The sequence below is a fragment of the Salvelinus namaycush genome, chromosome 2 (assembly GCF_016432855.1).
Source record: "Salvelinus namaycush isolate Seneca chromosome 2, SaNama_1.0, whole genome shotgun sequence".
In the NCBI taxonomy this organism is placed as follows: Eukaryota; Metazoa; Chordata; class Actinopteri; order Salmoniformes; family Salmonidae; genus Salvelinus; species Salvelinus namaycush.
Window position 1 is genome coordinate 74,594,258 of NC_052308.1, and position 16,362 is coordinate 74,610,619.

Below are 16,362 nucleotides of genomic sequence, written 5' to 3' on the forward strand. Positions count from 1 at the left end.
GTTATTGTGAGGGTTCTGAGAGTAGTAGACTATAGTGGAGAGGTTTGCATGTTATTGTGAGGGTTCTGACAGTAGTAGATTATAGTGGAGAGGTTTGCATGTTATTGTGAGGGTTCTGACAGTAGTAGATTATAGTGGAGAGGTTTGCATGTTATTTTGAGGGTTCTGATAGTAGTAGATTATAGTGGAGAGGGTTGCATGTTATTGTGAGGGTTCTGAGAGTAGTAGACTATAGTGGAGAGGTTTGCATGTTATTGTGAGGGTTCTGAGAGTAGTAGATTATAGTGGAGAGGTTTGCATGTTATTGTGAGGGTTCTGAGAGTAGTAGACTATAGTGGAGAGGTTTGCATGTTATTGTGAGGGTTCTGAGAGTAGTAGACTATAGTGGAGAGGTTTGCATGTTATTGTGAGGGTTCTGAGAGTAGTAGATTATAGTGGAGAGGTTTGCATGTTATTGTGAGGGTTCTGAGAGTAGTAGACTATAGTGGAGAGGTTTGCATGTTATTGTGAGGGTTCTGAGAGTAGTAGATTATAGTGGAGAGGTTTGCATGTTATTGTGAGGGTTCTGAGAGTAGTAGATTATAGTGGAGAGGTTTGCATGTTATTGTGAGGGTTCTGAGAGTAGTAGATTATAGTGGAGAGGTTTGCATGTTATTGTGAGGGTTCTGACAGTAGTAGATTATAGTGGAGAGGTTTGCATGTTATTGTGAGGGTTCTGAGAGTAGTAGACTATAGTGGAGAGGTTTGCATGTTATTGTGAGGGTTCTGAGAGTAGTAGATTATAGTGGAGAGGGTTGCATGTTATTGTGAGGGTTCTGATAGTAGTAGATTATAGTGGATACTTGTTTTGAACATTTGATTGTGAGATATATACTGTACATGTTGCTTATACAGTAACATTTTTGCCTGCTAAATGTGAGCCTAATAAGGTAAGACTCTCACAAACACGTGTCGGTCAGAGAAGAATACATTATAGTGGGAACTTTTTTGAAAATGACCTAAAGTAAGAGTGACAGTAAGAGTGATTGAGTTGATGTTTCATAAGAGGTTTAGGAGTAGTTTTAACAAGAGACACAGTGATGGTGGGTTGTGTTTAGGAGTAGTATTAACATGAGACAGTGATGGTAGGTTGTGTTTAGGAGTAGTATTAACATGAGACAGTGATGGTGGGTTGTGTTTAGGAGTAGTATTAACATGAGACAGTGATGGTGGGTTGTGTTTAGGAGTAGTATTAACATGAGACACAGTGATGGTGGGTTGTGGTTAGGAGTAGTTTTAACAAGAGTCACAGTGATGGTGGGTTGTCTTTAGGAGTAGTATTAACATGAGACACAGTGATGGTGGGTTGTGGTTAGGAGTAGTTTTAACAAGAGTCACAGTGATGGTGGGTTGTGTTTAGGAGTAGTATTAACATGAGACACAGTGATGATAGGTTGTGTTTAGGAGTAGTATTAACATGAGACACAGTGATGGTGGGTTGTGTTTAGGAGTAGTATTAACATGACACACTGTGATGGTGGGTTGTGTTTAGGAGTAGTATTAACATGAGAGACAGTGATGATGGCTTGTGTTTAGGAGTAGTATTAACATGAGACACAGTGATGGTGGGTTGTGTTTAAGAGTAGCATTAACATGAGACACAGTGATGGTGGGCTGTGTTTAGGAGTAGTATTAACATGAGACACAGTGATGGTGGGTTGTGTTTAGGAGTAGTATTAACATGAGACACAGTGATGGTGGGTTGTGTTTAGGAGTAGTATTAACATGAGACACAGTGATGTGGGTTGTGTTTAGGAGTAGTATTAACATGAGACACAGTGATTGTGGGTTGTGTTTAGGAGTAGTATTAACATGAGACACAGTGATGGTGGGTTGTGTTTAGGAGTAGTTTTAACAAGAGACACAGTGATGGTGTGTTGTGTTTAGGAGTAGTTTTAACAAGAGACGCAGTGATGGTGGGTTGTGTTTAGGAGTAGTATTAACATGAGACACAGTGATGGTGGGTTGTGTTTAGGAGTAGTTTTAACAAGAGACACAGTGATGGTGGGTTGTGTTTAGGAGTAGTATTAACATGAGACACAGTGATGGTGGGTTGTGTTTAGGAGTAGTATTAACATGAGACACAGTGATGGTGGGTTGTGTTTAGGAGTAGTATTAACATGAGACACAGTGAGAAACATTAGACTATACAGAATATTGTCCTCTGTAGCTCAGTTAGTAGAACATGGCACCTGCAGTGTTATGGGTTTGGTTCCCGAGACCACCCATAGGTAAAATATATGCACAAAGACTGTACATTGCTTTTGATAACTAGATGGCATTATTTATGGACAGCAGACTACAATAGACCACACAGTCAGTACAGCAGGCTATGGTGATGTTCATTGATGCCTTTTCTAGATACAGCCTCTACCAGTACTGTACAACAGAGGAGGCTGGTATACAGGAGGACGGGTTCATTATAATGGCTGGAATGACGGGAACATCATTCATTTTATTCCTATTACTTCCCAAATGAATGACGACATCAGGACTGGAGGCTGCAGTAATGTTGAAATGCCAGTAGGTGGAGCTCTATCTAGAACACTGCAGTAATGTTGAGATGCCAGTAGGGGGATCTCTAGTCTAGAACACTGCAGTAATGTTGAGATGCCAGTAGGTAGAGCTCTATCTAGAACACTGCAGTAATGTTGAGATGCCAGTAGGGGGATCTCTAGTCTAGAACACTGCAGTAATGTTGAGATGCCAGTAGGTAGACCTCTAGTCTAGAACACTGCAGTAATGTTGAGATGCCAGTAGGTAGACCTCTAGTCTAGAACACTGCAGTAATGTTGAGATGCCAGTAGGTAGACCTCTAGTCTAGAACACTGCAGTAATGTTGAGATGCCAGTAGGGGGAGCTCTAGTCTAGAACACTGCAGTAATGTTGAGATGCCAGTAGGGAGAGCTCTAGTCTAGAACACTGCAGTAATGTTGAGATGCCAGTAGGGAGACCTCTAGTCTAGAACACTGCAGTAATGTTGAGATGCCAGTAGGGAGAGCTCTAGTCTAGAACACTGCAGTAATGTTGAGATGCCAGTAGGGAGACCTCTAGTCTAGAACACTGCAGTAATGTTGAGATGCCAGTAGGGAGAGCTCTAGTCTAGAACACTGCAGTAATTTTGAGATGCCAGTAGGGAGAGCTCTAGTCTAGAACACTGCAGTAATGTTGAGATGCCAGTAGGGAGAACTCTAGTCTAGAACACTGCAGTAATGTTGAGATGCCAGTAGGGAGAACTCTAGTCTAGAACACTGCAGTAATGTTGAGATGCCAGTAGGGAGAGCTCTAGTCTAGAACACTGCAGTAATGTTGAGATGCCAGTAGGGAGAGCTCTAGTCTAGAACCCTGCAGTAATGTTGAGATGCCAGTAGGGAGAACTCTAGTCTAGAACACTGAACCTTCAGTACCACTTTGATGCAGCTGATGATGAGTGATGGACATGGGTGTATAAATGGAATGGGTTCTAATTGAATGACATCATGGAACTTTGACCTGTATATACAGAACTCAGAAGGGCAAGGTAGCTCATTAAAATGTTAACGTTATAAATAGTATAGTCAGCACATTGTTTACATGGTTCTGTATGTAGTGCAAAAGACCACATTGGAAATTGACAATTTTTTTAAATAAAATAAATATATGCCCAGACTTGTCTTTTTCACAATATCTGTTCAAATACAGTAACAGCCCTTTTCTGGCGTGTTGGTCTGGTTGTCGTGGATGTTAATGTCTAAACAGGAAGGACAGTTCTGCATCAGCTACTTGTGTTCTGACTGCTTTTATAATGATTCAACACTTACTTCTTGTTTTCACTCACTACCAGTCAGTTGACTCACTGTACAAGACCTGTCCCCTTCACTTCACTCTGTAAGTACTCTTGACAATATCTTGAAATATAGTTTTTGGTTATTTGTATTTAGTCATAAGTCATATTCTTGAGGGTAATGTATCCTTTAGTTCTTGTTATGTTTTGAGCTGTGTTTTGGTTGTCACATCATGGCCAGTATTCATAAAGTGTCTCCCCCGGCGTGGTTGAGTGTGTGTGTGTGTGAATGAAACAGTGGATTTATCTGACGGCCCTTTAGGACCAGACTGATAGGGAGTAGGGTTGACATCTATACTGTGTCGGATGTGTTTTAACTTTTCTACATCCATAACAACCAGCTCTCTAGACTTTGATACAGACTCCATGGGCCTTATGGGCATTCACTACAGATGGTGCGTGTGTGTGTGTGTGTGTGTGTGTGTGTGTGTGTGTGTGTGTGTGTGTGTGTGTGTGTGTGTGTGTGTGTGTGTGTGTGTGTGTGTGTGTGTGTGTGTGTCACTGGCTGTTTATTCTCACAGTTTGGGGATAGGAGCTATCATTTAACCTGGTGTTCAGTCTTCAGGCTGCTGTACAGCTTGACGGACCGTAGAGGATTGAACATTTATCCTCCTATATTTGGGGTTCTGAGAATTAAACAGCTTCACAACAATCAATGTAGAAATATGTGTTTACAGTACTACAGATCTGTTCAATAAGTGATTGTTGTTGTTGTTGTTTATAATGATGATGTATGTAGTTATTCACCAGCTATAGAGTGAGTTGTTGTTTATGTTTCTAAGACTGCAGGGTGGGAGATGCAACAATGGCCTTGAGAACAGCAGGAAGTGTGTTGGTGATCTTTCTCTGGTCTGTGGCAGGTATGGTCCCTTTCATAACTGTTTAAGTTGCCCTGTTTTTCAATTTACAAACATGTCTAAAAGGTTAAGAGTCATAATGTTATTCTGTTCTGTTTGTCGTATCTACTTCACTTTATATAGTTATCTTTCACTCCTCATTGAGAGATGTGTATCTGTGGTTTCCATTCACACTCAACTCAGCAACTATGGCAAGAAAATGTGGACCAGCAATACTGTTAGTGAGAGCCATTTTTGCTTAATTTTCATTTAATAAATGTTGTGTTGTGTGACTGTATTTCAGTTGTACTGGGTCAGGATGGCTGGAGTGTGACATACACCACTCAGAGTATCTGTGCCTTGAAGGGGTCAACAGTGAAGCTGACCTGCTCTTTCAGCTATCCCAGAGGTCATAAATTCACATCAACCTTCTGGTTCACTAAAATGGAGACTGAAGATATAGGTCAGGACCCAGAGCATGCAGGTCGTCTGGAGTATCATGGGAATAAGAAGAAAGACTGTACCCTGAGAATCACAGACCTGAGAGAGAGTGACTCAGCAACTTACTGGTTCAGATTACAAACAGATCAGGAAGGAGGGACATATACTGGCAAACTTGGAATGACTTTGTCTGTCACAGGTACAGTAAAAAAGAGCTGTTATGTTCAATTACAATTAGTTCTGGAAAATTGTTGTGGTGTGTATGTATTATAGTCTGTATAATATAGGATTTCTTCCATCTTAGTATTAGAGTGATAAGTCAGTGATAAAGGGATTTACAGTGATATTGTTTATTCTCCAGGTCTTCAGGTGAAGGTGACTGGTGGACATCAGGATAAGACACTGACCTGTAGCACCACCTGTACTCTGACTGACAACCCCACCTACATCTGGTACAAGAACGGACAACATCTAGATGAGAGCACCTCCCCCCAGTACAAAGACTCAGTCTCCAGTAACTATGTAGACAGTTACTCCTGTGCTGTAAAAGGCCATGAGGATCTCCACTCTCCTGCAGTGTGTGAGTGTAATTTTAATACATAAAACGGTATAACCTCTGTGTGTGTTGGTTTCTTTTTGTCCTTTGAGAACTTTTAGCATTTCTAGAAAGAACTGAGAATATAATCCAGTTGACCTCTTGTTATGTCACTGTGTTTCAGGTGTTCAGGGTCAGAGCTGCAGCAGAGTGACTTACACCAAGAGGAGAATCTGTGTCTTGAAGGGGTCAACAGTGGACATATCCTGTATTTATGTTGGTTATTATTACACCACATCGTCATTCTGGTTTAGAAGTGATAAGTCGACCCCTGAAGACCTAACCACAGACCCAGGGTATGCAGGTCGTGTGGAGTACACTGGAACATACGAAGGTCCCTTCACCCTGAGAATCACAGATCTGAGAGAGGAGGACTCAGCTGAGTATCGCTTCACTTTTAAAACAAATTACTTTGAATGGGATCATAGTTTCCCAGGAACAACTCTGTCTGTCATAGGTAATACTACACTGTATGATACAACTGTAAATCATATTGAATTACAGGAGCACATATATTAACTATCCTGTTAACACAGAGGTGTATGTGGTTTTATACATATTGTTTCAGGTCTGCAGGTGAAGGTGACTCCTGCTGCAGAGGGACAGAAGACACTGACCTGTAGCACCACCTGTACTCTGACTGACAACCCCAACCCCACCTACATTTGGTATAAGAACGGACAACGTCTCGATGAGCCCACTTCCCAACAATACTCTAGTAATACCCTAGTAGTGTTGGGTCATTATGCGGACAGTTACTCCTGTGCTGTAGAACACCATGAGGACCTCCACTCTCCTGCAGTGTGTGAGTATGAATTCATCTACTATTCTACTTAGAAAGCATCAATCATTTAATATCAATAAGAAGAGTATTACTGCTTTATCTTTCAATATTCATCATTACATAGAAATTACACACAATGTCATAGATGTATGCATGTCTATAGTTAGAATGTTCAGTACCTCAGACACTTGAAGAATAGTTTAGTAGACACTCAAGTCCTAAAGTATCTCCAAATGTATTCTTGTTCATGTTTTGTGTCAGTGATAGTTTTAGATAGTTCTCTGACTTTAGATATAACTTATTTTTGACATGATGTCATTTGAGGTAGTGTACTACAGTCCTGACCCTCTGACACATTCTGCTTTACTAGATGCTCCAAAGAACACCTCAGTATCAGTCAGTCCCTCTGGTGAAATAGTGGAGGGCAGTTCAGTGACTCTGACCTGCAGCAGTGATGCCAACCCACCTGTGGACAAATACACCTGGTACAAGAAGAATGGAGCTTCACTGAAAGGATCTGAAAACACCTTCCTCATCACCAACATTAACTCTGAGGACAGTGGAGAATACTACTGTGAGGCTGAGAGTATATATGGGAGTCGCAACTCTTCTTCTGTGTCTGTGGACATTCAGTGTAAATACACTTAAACCTCTCTTCTTTTGATCAGATAATCACACATATTTAAAGTCATATTTAACTTATTTTAATCATAAGTCCAAGTTCCATGATGCTCCTCATGTAAAGCACTATGTATGAGCAATGTGTTACATATTGTCCACCAGACGGCCCAAAGAACACCTCAGTGTCAGTCAGTCCCTCTGGTGAAATAGTGGAGGGCAGTTCAGTGACTCTGACCTGCAGCAGTGATGCCAACCCACCTGTGGACAAATACACCTGGTACAAGAAGAATGTAACCTCACCAAAAGCATCAGGACAGAGTTACAGCATCACTAACATCAGCTCTGAGGACAGAGGAGAATATTACTGTGAGGCCCAGAATGGAAGAGGATCTATGAACTCTACAGCTCTGATGATCATTGTAGCAGGTAAAGTTACATCTTCAATACTTCAATACAAAATGATTTTCAATAATAAATTATGTTTTCAGGTAATCTTCTTCTAGTTTGCCTCATTACACTTTGGTTTATAACTATACATAGGCTTCTACATACAAGTATTGCATTAATGTCCTGTATTGCTGTATATTCATTTTCACTTCATAATAACATGTACTCATATCATCCATTTGATCTTTTAGGGAAAGAAACCTCAGTTCTGACTGCAGCTGTAGGAATCATAGTGGTTGTTCTGGTTCTCATCCTCTGTCTCTCTGGACTCATGTGGTTCAGGTAAGTGAAGAAGGGAACATTGATATTTGTATTATTCTTTCACCTTAGACCTCTGATTTGTTATTAACTTCATTCATTCATTTAGTTATAGGCCAAACGCCCTTAACCGCTAGGCCACCTGGGGTGGCAGGTAGCTTAGTGGTTAGAGCGTTGGACTTGTAACCGAAAGATTGAATCTCTGAGCTGAAAATATAAAAATCTGTCGTTCTGCCTCTGAACAAGGCAGTTAACCCACTGTTCCTAGGACGTCATTGTAAATAAGAGTTTGTTCTTAACTGACTTGCCTAGTTAAATAAAGGTGAAATAAGAAACCTGTTAAAATTGTAATATATCAACTTACTTACTTACAGAGCAGAACTCACTCTGTCCCTCATTACAGGAGATCCACAGGAAGTGATGCCACAGCAGACACACAGGTGATTCTATTAGTTACAACAGCGTTTCAGCTGTGTCTTGCTGGGCAAAAAACTAAACGTGCACCCAGGGGGTACATGACAGGGTACAGGGGGTACATGACAGGGTACATGACAGTCTTTTTCATTGTTACCTCTCTTTCTCTCCACAGAGTGTCCGTCCTGACCCTAACAGTGACACGTACACAGCTTTGAACATGAAGACCAGGTCACCAGAGTATGACACCCTGGCAGTAAGTGTGTGTGTGTGTATGTGTGTGTGTGTGTGTGTGCGTGTGTGCGTGTGTGTGCGTATAAAATGTTTAGTGGGAGTGCTACTTCAGTATGTCTTCTTTCAGAGTGTGAGGGGAATCTCCAACTGAAGAGAACCACCACAGAACCTGGACTGAAGAGAAGCACCACAGAACCTGGACTGAAGAGAACCACCACAGATCCTGGACTGAAGAGAACCACCACAGAACCTGGACTGAAGAGAACCACCACAGATCCTGGACTGAAGAGAAGCACCACAGAACCTGGACTGAAGAGAAGCACCACAGATTCTGGACAGAAGAGAAGCACCACAGAACCTGGACTGAAGAGAACCACCACAGAACCTGGACTGAAGAGAACCATCACAGAACCTGGACCGAAGAGAATCACCACAGATCCTGGACTGAAGAGAACCACCACAGATCCTGGACTGAAGAGAACCATCACAGAACCTGGACTGAAGAGAATCACCACAGAACCTGGACTGAAGAGAACCACCACAGATCCTGGACTGAAGACAACCACCAATATTGAACCTGGACTGAAAATTATCACCACACAACCTGGACTGAAGGTTCCAATACAAAACTAGGCCTTACACCTCTATTCTATTGTTGCCATATCTAGAAGTTTGTCCAGACCATGAACTTTAACTTTTCAGTAAATGCTGGAATATGTATTTTCTTTTCTTATAATGATAATTATGTATATTGATGATAAATGGTTATATTTTTCAAATTACATATTTTTTATGATGTAAATAGCCACATTTTCTTGTGTACCAATGTGTTTACTATCTTTAGTTTTATTTCAGATCTTTTTCTGTGGGATTTTGCCACATACAGATGTTTTATAACATCAATTGTCCTACTTTCCTCAGCAACTAACATTAATAATACTGATAAAAGCTTTTTAATATTTTTAGCTCTTGGGTCAAGTTTCTCCTGATGTGTTCAATGATGATTTACTTTGTATTGCTGTCAGACATTCTTACTCATTTTATAATACGTAATACCATATTGTTCAGTGTCATGATATATTTTTTATATAAAAATACATGTAATCAGTCCATTATTATAATTTCCAACATTTTGGTAGGCTATTTGTTAGTCAACTTGTCTATAATTTCTAAATACATGTATTGGCGACACGTCATTTAAGGCAGCTGGGGCAGAGCTAAATCTGTTTTCAGCCCCATGGTTAGCTTTTTTTGTTGCTTATTTTGCCTATTTTGACATTAATACGTGTCACATATCAGTTTGCAAACAAAGTAAAAAATAAAAAAAAGCATTGAGTTAATAAAGTCGCATACAAACATGGTCTCGGTTTTGCTTTCTTGAGTGAGGCAGCTCCAAAATGCAGGTGTTGCAGCTTAGTGCTTTCTGTGGTGGTGGGGCAGCCAGCATAAAATACGGAGCGTAGGGGTTGGTAATGTTCTCTAGTAGTGCCGTGATTGGCCCAGTGTTCTGTCACTCATGGCGACACTACGTCACCGCAAAATCTACGGGTAGAGCTCGAAATGTCAAGCCCCTTGGGTGCTGCCATAGAATTACATTAGAAATGCCCATCCAAAAAGGCTTAAGGTCATTGGCTTAGACAAAATTACGTCAAATCGCGTTAAATCTACCGTAGCTTTGATTGGACTGATCAAATCAACTCATATATCATACCTCCATAGAGATAGACAGAGGACTCTAGTGCCCAAAAGACAGTTTTAGCATTGGCAGCACCTTTGAGGACTTTCACTTTCAGGTTTCTCTCTCTCAATTAAAATAATTTCAAATCAATTCAAAGGGCTTTATTGGCATGGGAAATATATGTTTACATTGCAAAAGCAAGGGAAATAGATAATAAACAAAAGTCAAATCAACACAAAAAAAATGTACAGTGATCATTACACTCACAACAGTTCCAAATGAGTATAGACATTTCAAATGTCACATTATGTCAATATACAGTTTTGTAACAATGTCTCTCTCTCTCTCTGTAACCCCCCCTCTCTCCCTCTCTGTAACCCCCTCTCCCCTCTCTCTCTTGACCCCCTCTCTCTCCCTACCCCGCCTCTCTCTCTCTCTCTCTCGCTCCATTATCTCTCTTTCTTTCTCTCGCTCTCTCTCTCCCCCCTCTCTCTCTCTCCCCCCCTCTCTCGCTCTCTCCTCCCCTCTCTCTCTCTCCCCCGCTCTCTCTCTCCCCCCTCTCTCTCTCTCCCCCCGTCTCTCTCTCGCTCCCGTATATCTCTTTCTTTCTCTCGCTCTCTCTCTCTCCCCTCTCTCTCTTTCTCTCTCCCCCCCCTCTCTCTCTCTCGCTCCCGTATCTTTCTTTCTTTCTCCCCCTCTATCTCTCACACTCTCTCTCTCTCTCTAATCCCCTCTCCCCTCTCTCTCCTCTCTCTCTCCCTACCCCCCCTCTCTATCCCCCTCTTCTCTTTCTCTCTATCTCTCTCTCTCTCTCTCTCTAACCCCCTCTCCTCTCTCTCTCTTCCCCCTCTCTCTCCCTACCCCCCTCTCTCTCCCCCTCTTCTCTTTCTCTCTATCTCTCACACTCTCTGTCTCTCCATAACCAATCCCTCTCTCTCTCGCTCCCGTATCTCTCTCTCTCTTTCTCTCTTCAACCATAAGCCTGATCAGAGAGGAAGATACAGGAAACCATGGCAAATCTGACCACCCTGAACACCACGCACCTTCCGGATATGACAGAGGGAGGAAGAGGAAGAACAGAATAATGAATATGAAGATTGAAAAAGAGGAAGACATTTCCCCTACTTTAAAAGAGAACAGGAGGCTTGGATAGAATGGGGGTGTTGGGGGGTGTCACCCCTTTTGTAGTCCTCTGGCACACAGCACAGACAGCATACTGGACACACAGTATGAGTGTGTGAAGTGTCAATCAAAGTGATTTCCTTCCCCCTTCCCTCCCCGGCCTTAGTGCCACTTTGTTATGTTGTTATTGAACCAAGTGGACGAACATATGATTGGGACATATTAGTCTCCCAGGGCAGACAGGTTGCCTCTAACAATGTTAACAAGGTTGTAGCTGTTTCACTACGTCTGGGATTTCCTAGACAAGTGGAGACATATAGACTGGAGGCTGTAGTAATGTTGAGATGCCAGTAGGGAGAGCTCTAGTATGGAACACTGGTACCAAAGATACTCCCCTTTCATCTGTTCTGGAACCTTCAGTACCAGCTGATGAAGAGTGATGGGAATGGGTCACATTGTGTCTCTTGTAAAACATGTAGGTCCACTCCTCAAATAAAGAAATGTAACTACAGTATGCTGATTTTATACCATTTTCTATTTAGATACAGTAACATCCCTTATGTGACATGCTGTTCCTGCATGTTAATGACCTGACTAGACTACTTTTAAAATGTGTCAACCACAGAACTCACACTTAGGCTACGCCTGCTTCTACTAATACTTACAGTAGACTACTTCTTGTTTCCACACAGTGACAGTACGTTGACTCACTGTTCAAGACCCTTCACTTCACTTCACTCTGTAAGTACACTTGACGATATCTTGAAATATAGTTTTTAGTTATTTGTTTTTAGTAATAAGTCATATTCTTGAGGGTAATGTATCATTTGTCTTCTTGTTATGTTTTGAGCTGTGTTTTGGTTGTTACATCAGGGCCAGTATTCATAAAGTGTCTCAGTGTAGGAGTGTTGATCTACATAGTGATGAGATGATTAACCAGGGTAAAAAATACATGCAGACAAACATTTTAATCCCTGCTCAGTGTGTGTGTGTGTGTGTGTGTCTGTGTGTGTGTGTGTGTGTGTGTGTGTGTGTGTGTGTGTGTGTGTGTGTGTGTGTGTATGTGTGTGTATGTGTGTGTGTGTGTGTGTGTGTGTGTGTGTGTGTGTGTGTGTGTGTGTGTGTGTGTGTGTGTGTGTGTGTGTGTGTGTGTGTGTGTGTGTGTGTGTGTGAATGACACAGTGGATTTATCTGAGTGTGCATTATGTGCATATTTGAGGTATAAATCAGTTTTACATTGCAGCTACCATCACAGCTACCGTCAGAAATAGCACCGAAGCAGCCAGAGTAATTACAGACACCAACGTCAAATACCTAAATACTCATCATAAAACATTTCTGAAAAATCGATGGTGTACAGCAAATTAAAGACAAACATCTTGTGAATCCAGCAAATATTTCAGATTTTTTAAGTGTTTTACAGCGAAAACACAATATAGCATTATATTAGCTTACTACAATAGCCTACCACACTACCGCATTCATTCATCAAGGCACGTTAGCGATAGCAATAGGCACGTTAGCGATAGCAATAGGCACGTTAGCGATAGCGAATAAACCAGCAAAAGATATTCATTTTCACTAACCTTCATAAACCTTCATCAGATGACAGTCCTATAGCATCAGGTTATACATACACTTATGTTTTGTTCGAAAATGTGCATATTTAGAGCTGAAATCAGTGGTTATACATTGCGCTAACGTAGCATCTTTTTCCCAGAATGTGCGGATATTTTTATGACACTCAACTATTCTGACCAAATAACTATTCATAAACGTTACTAGAAAATACATGTTGTATAGGAAATGATAGATACACTAGTTCTTAACTTCTTCTGGCTGCAAGCCCGACGTCAGTACACTTATGACAACAGCCAGCTCAAGTGCAGGGCGCGAAATTCAAAATATATCTTTTTTAAATATTTAACTTTCACACATTAACAAGTCCAATACAGCATATGAAAGGTACACATCTTGTGAATCCAGCCAACATGTCCGATTTTTAAAATGTTTTACAGCGAAAACACCACGTATATTTATGTTAGCTCACCACCAAATACAAAAAAGGACAGACATTTTTCACAGCACAGGTAGCATGCACAAAGCCAACCTAACTAACCAAGAACCAACCAAACTAACCAACAAACAACTTCATCAGATGACAGTCTTATAACATGTTATTCAATAAATCTATGTTTTGTTCGAAAAATGTGCATATTTCAGGTATAAATCATAGTTTACATTGCAGCTACAATCAGAAATTGCACCGAAAGCAGACAGAATAATTACAGACACCAACGCCAAATAACTAAATTCTCATCATAAAACATTTCTGAAAAATACATAGTGTACAGCAAATGAAAGACAGGCATCTTGTGATTCCAGCCAATATTTCCGATTTATTAAGTGTTTTACAGCGAAAACACAATATAGCGTTATATTAGCTTACCACAATAGCCAAAAACACAAGCAATTTCCCAGTAGCAAAAGTTAGCGATCGTAACAAACAAGCAAAAGATATATAATTTTTGACTAACCTTGATTTTCTTCATCAGATGACAGTCCTATAACATCAGGTTATACATACACTTACGTTTTGTTCGAAAATGTGCATATTTAGAGCTGAAATCAGTGGTTACACATTGTGCTAACTTAGCTACTTTTTCCCATAACAACCGGATATTTTTCTGACACTTTTTATGACACACATATTCTGACCAAATAGCTATTCATAAACATAACTAAAAAATACATGTTGTATAGGAAATGATAGATCCATTAGTTCTTAATGAAATCGCAGTGTTAGAATTCTAAAAATAACTTCATTACGATATGCAGCTTCGGTATAGCTAGAGTACCCAAACGTTGGGCGTCGGCGACTAGTTCACATGTACGACAGATATATGAAATAGCATCATAAAATGTTTCTTACTTTTGCTGATCTTTCATCAGAATGTTGGACAAGGTGTCCTTTGTCAAGAACAATCGTTGTTTGGATTTAGAACGTCCATTATCCCTCTCGATTCAGCAAGCACACTAGCCAGGTGGCACGACGCTCTCCATGTCAACAAACGGAAGAGAACGGAACACGGCAAAACTCCCGAAAAATTTTCAATAATCTGTTGAAACTATATTGAAAAAACATACTTTACGATGATATGGTCACATGTATCAAATAAAATCAAAGCCGGAGATATTAGTCGCCTATAACGGAAGCTAAACAGAAGGCAAATCCATGTCTCTCTTCGCGCCTTCCTGAAAACAGGAAATGGAGGACACGTCATTCCATGAGCTGTAATTCGAGTCCAGATCAAGTTAAACAGTCCATTTCTTCTCTCACTCCTTGTCGACATCTAGTGGAAGACGTATGAAGTGCATCTAAACTAATAAATAACAAGGGCTTTAATAGGCAGCCCCTGGAACAGAGCCTCAATTTCAGACTTTCCACTTCCTGTCAGGAAGTTTGCTGCAGAATGAGTTCTGTTTCACTCACAGATATAATTCAAACGGTTTTAGAAACTAGAGAGTGTTTTCTATCCAATAGTAATAATAATATGCATATTGTACGAGCAAGAATTGAGTACGAGGCCGTTTAAATTGGGCACGATTTTCCCCCAAAGTGAAAACAGCGCCCTCTGTCCTCAACAGGTTAACATGAGACACAGTGATGGTGGGTTGTGTTTAGGAGTAGTATTAACATGAGACAGAGTGATGGTGGGTTGTGTTTAGGAGTATTATTAACATGAGACACAGTGATGGTGGGTTGTGTTTAGGAGTAGTATTAACATGAGACACAGTGATGGTGGGTTGTGTTTAGGAGTAGTATTAACATGAGACACAGTGATGGTGGGTTGTGTTTAGGAGTAGTATTAACATGAGACACAGTGATGGTGGGTTGTGTTTAGGAGTAGTATTAACATGAGACACAGTGATGTGGGTTGTGTTTAGGAGTAGTATTAACATGAGACACAGTGATGGTGGGTTGTGTTTAGGAGTAGTATTAACATGAGACACAGTGATGGTGGGTTGTGTTTAGGAGTAGTATTAACATGAGACACAGTGATGGTGGGTTGTGTTTAGGAGTAGTATTAACATGAGACACAGTGATGGTGGGTTGTGTTTAGGAGTAGTATTAACATGAGACACAGTGATGGAGGGTTGTGTTTAGGAGTAGTATTAACATGAGACACAGTGATGGTGGGTTGTGGTTTTGTTGGTTTAGATGCACACACTCAGTGTCACTTTCCTGTTCTACTTTCCTGTCTGTCCTCTGACAGGCCTCCTGAATCATATCAGAAATCTATATATGCACATTAGACTTTATAGAATATGTTCCTCTGTAGCTCAGTAGGTAGAGCATGGCACCTGCAACGTGATGGGTTTTGTTCCCTGGACCACCCATACGTAAAATATATGCACATATAACTAACTGTAAGTCGCTTTGGATAAAGGCATCTGCTAAATGACATTATTTATGGACAGCAGACTACAACACACTACACAGTCAATACAGCAGGCTATGGTGATGTTCATTCATTAGATAAAGCTACTACTAGTACTGTACAACAGAGGAGGCTGGTGGGGAGAGATACAGGAGGAATAACTGGAATTAATGTAACAGTATCCATTCATTCTATTCATATTACGACACAAATGAATGAGGACATCAGGACTGGAGGCTGCAGTAATGTTGAGATGCCAGTAGGGGGAACTCTAGTCTAGAACACTGCAGTAATGTTGAGATGCCAGTAGGGAGAACTCTAGTCTAGAACACTGCAGTAATGTTGAGATGCCAGTAGGGAGAACTCTAGTCTAGAACACTGCAGTAATGTTGAGATGCCAGTAGGGAGACCTCTAGTCTAGAACACTGCAGTAATGTTGAGATGCCAGTAGGGAGAACTCTAGTCTAGAACACTGCAGTAATGTTGAGATGCCAGTAGGGAGAACTCTAGTCTAGAACACTGCAGTAATGTTGAGATGCCAGTAGGGAGAGCTCTAGTCTAGAACACTGCAGTAATGTTGAGACGTCAGTAGGTAGAGCTCTAGTCTAGAACACTGGAACCTTCAGTA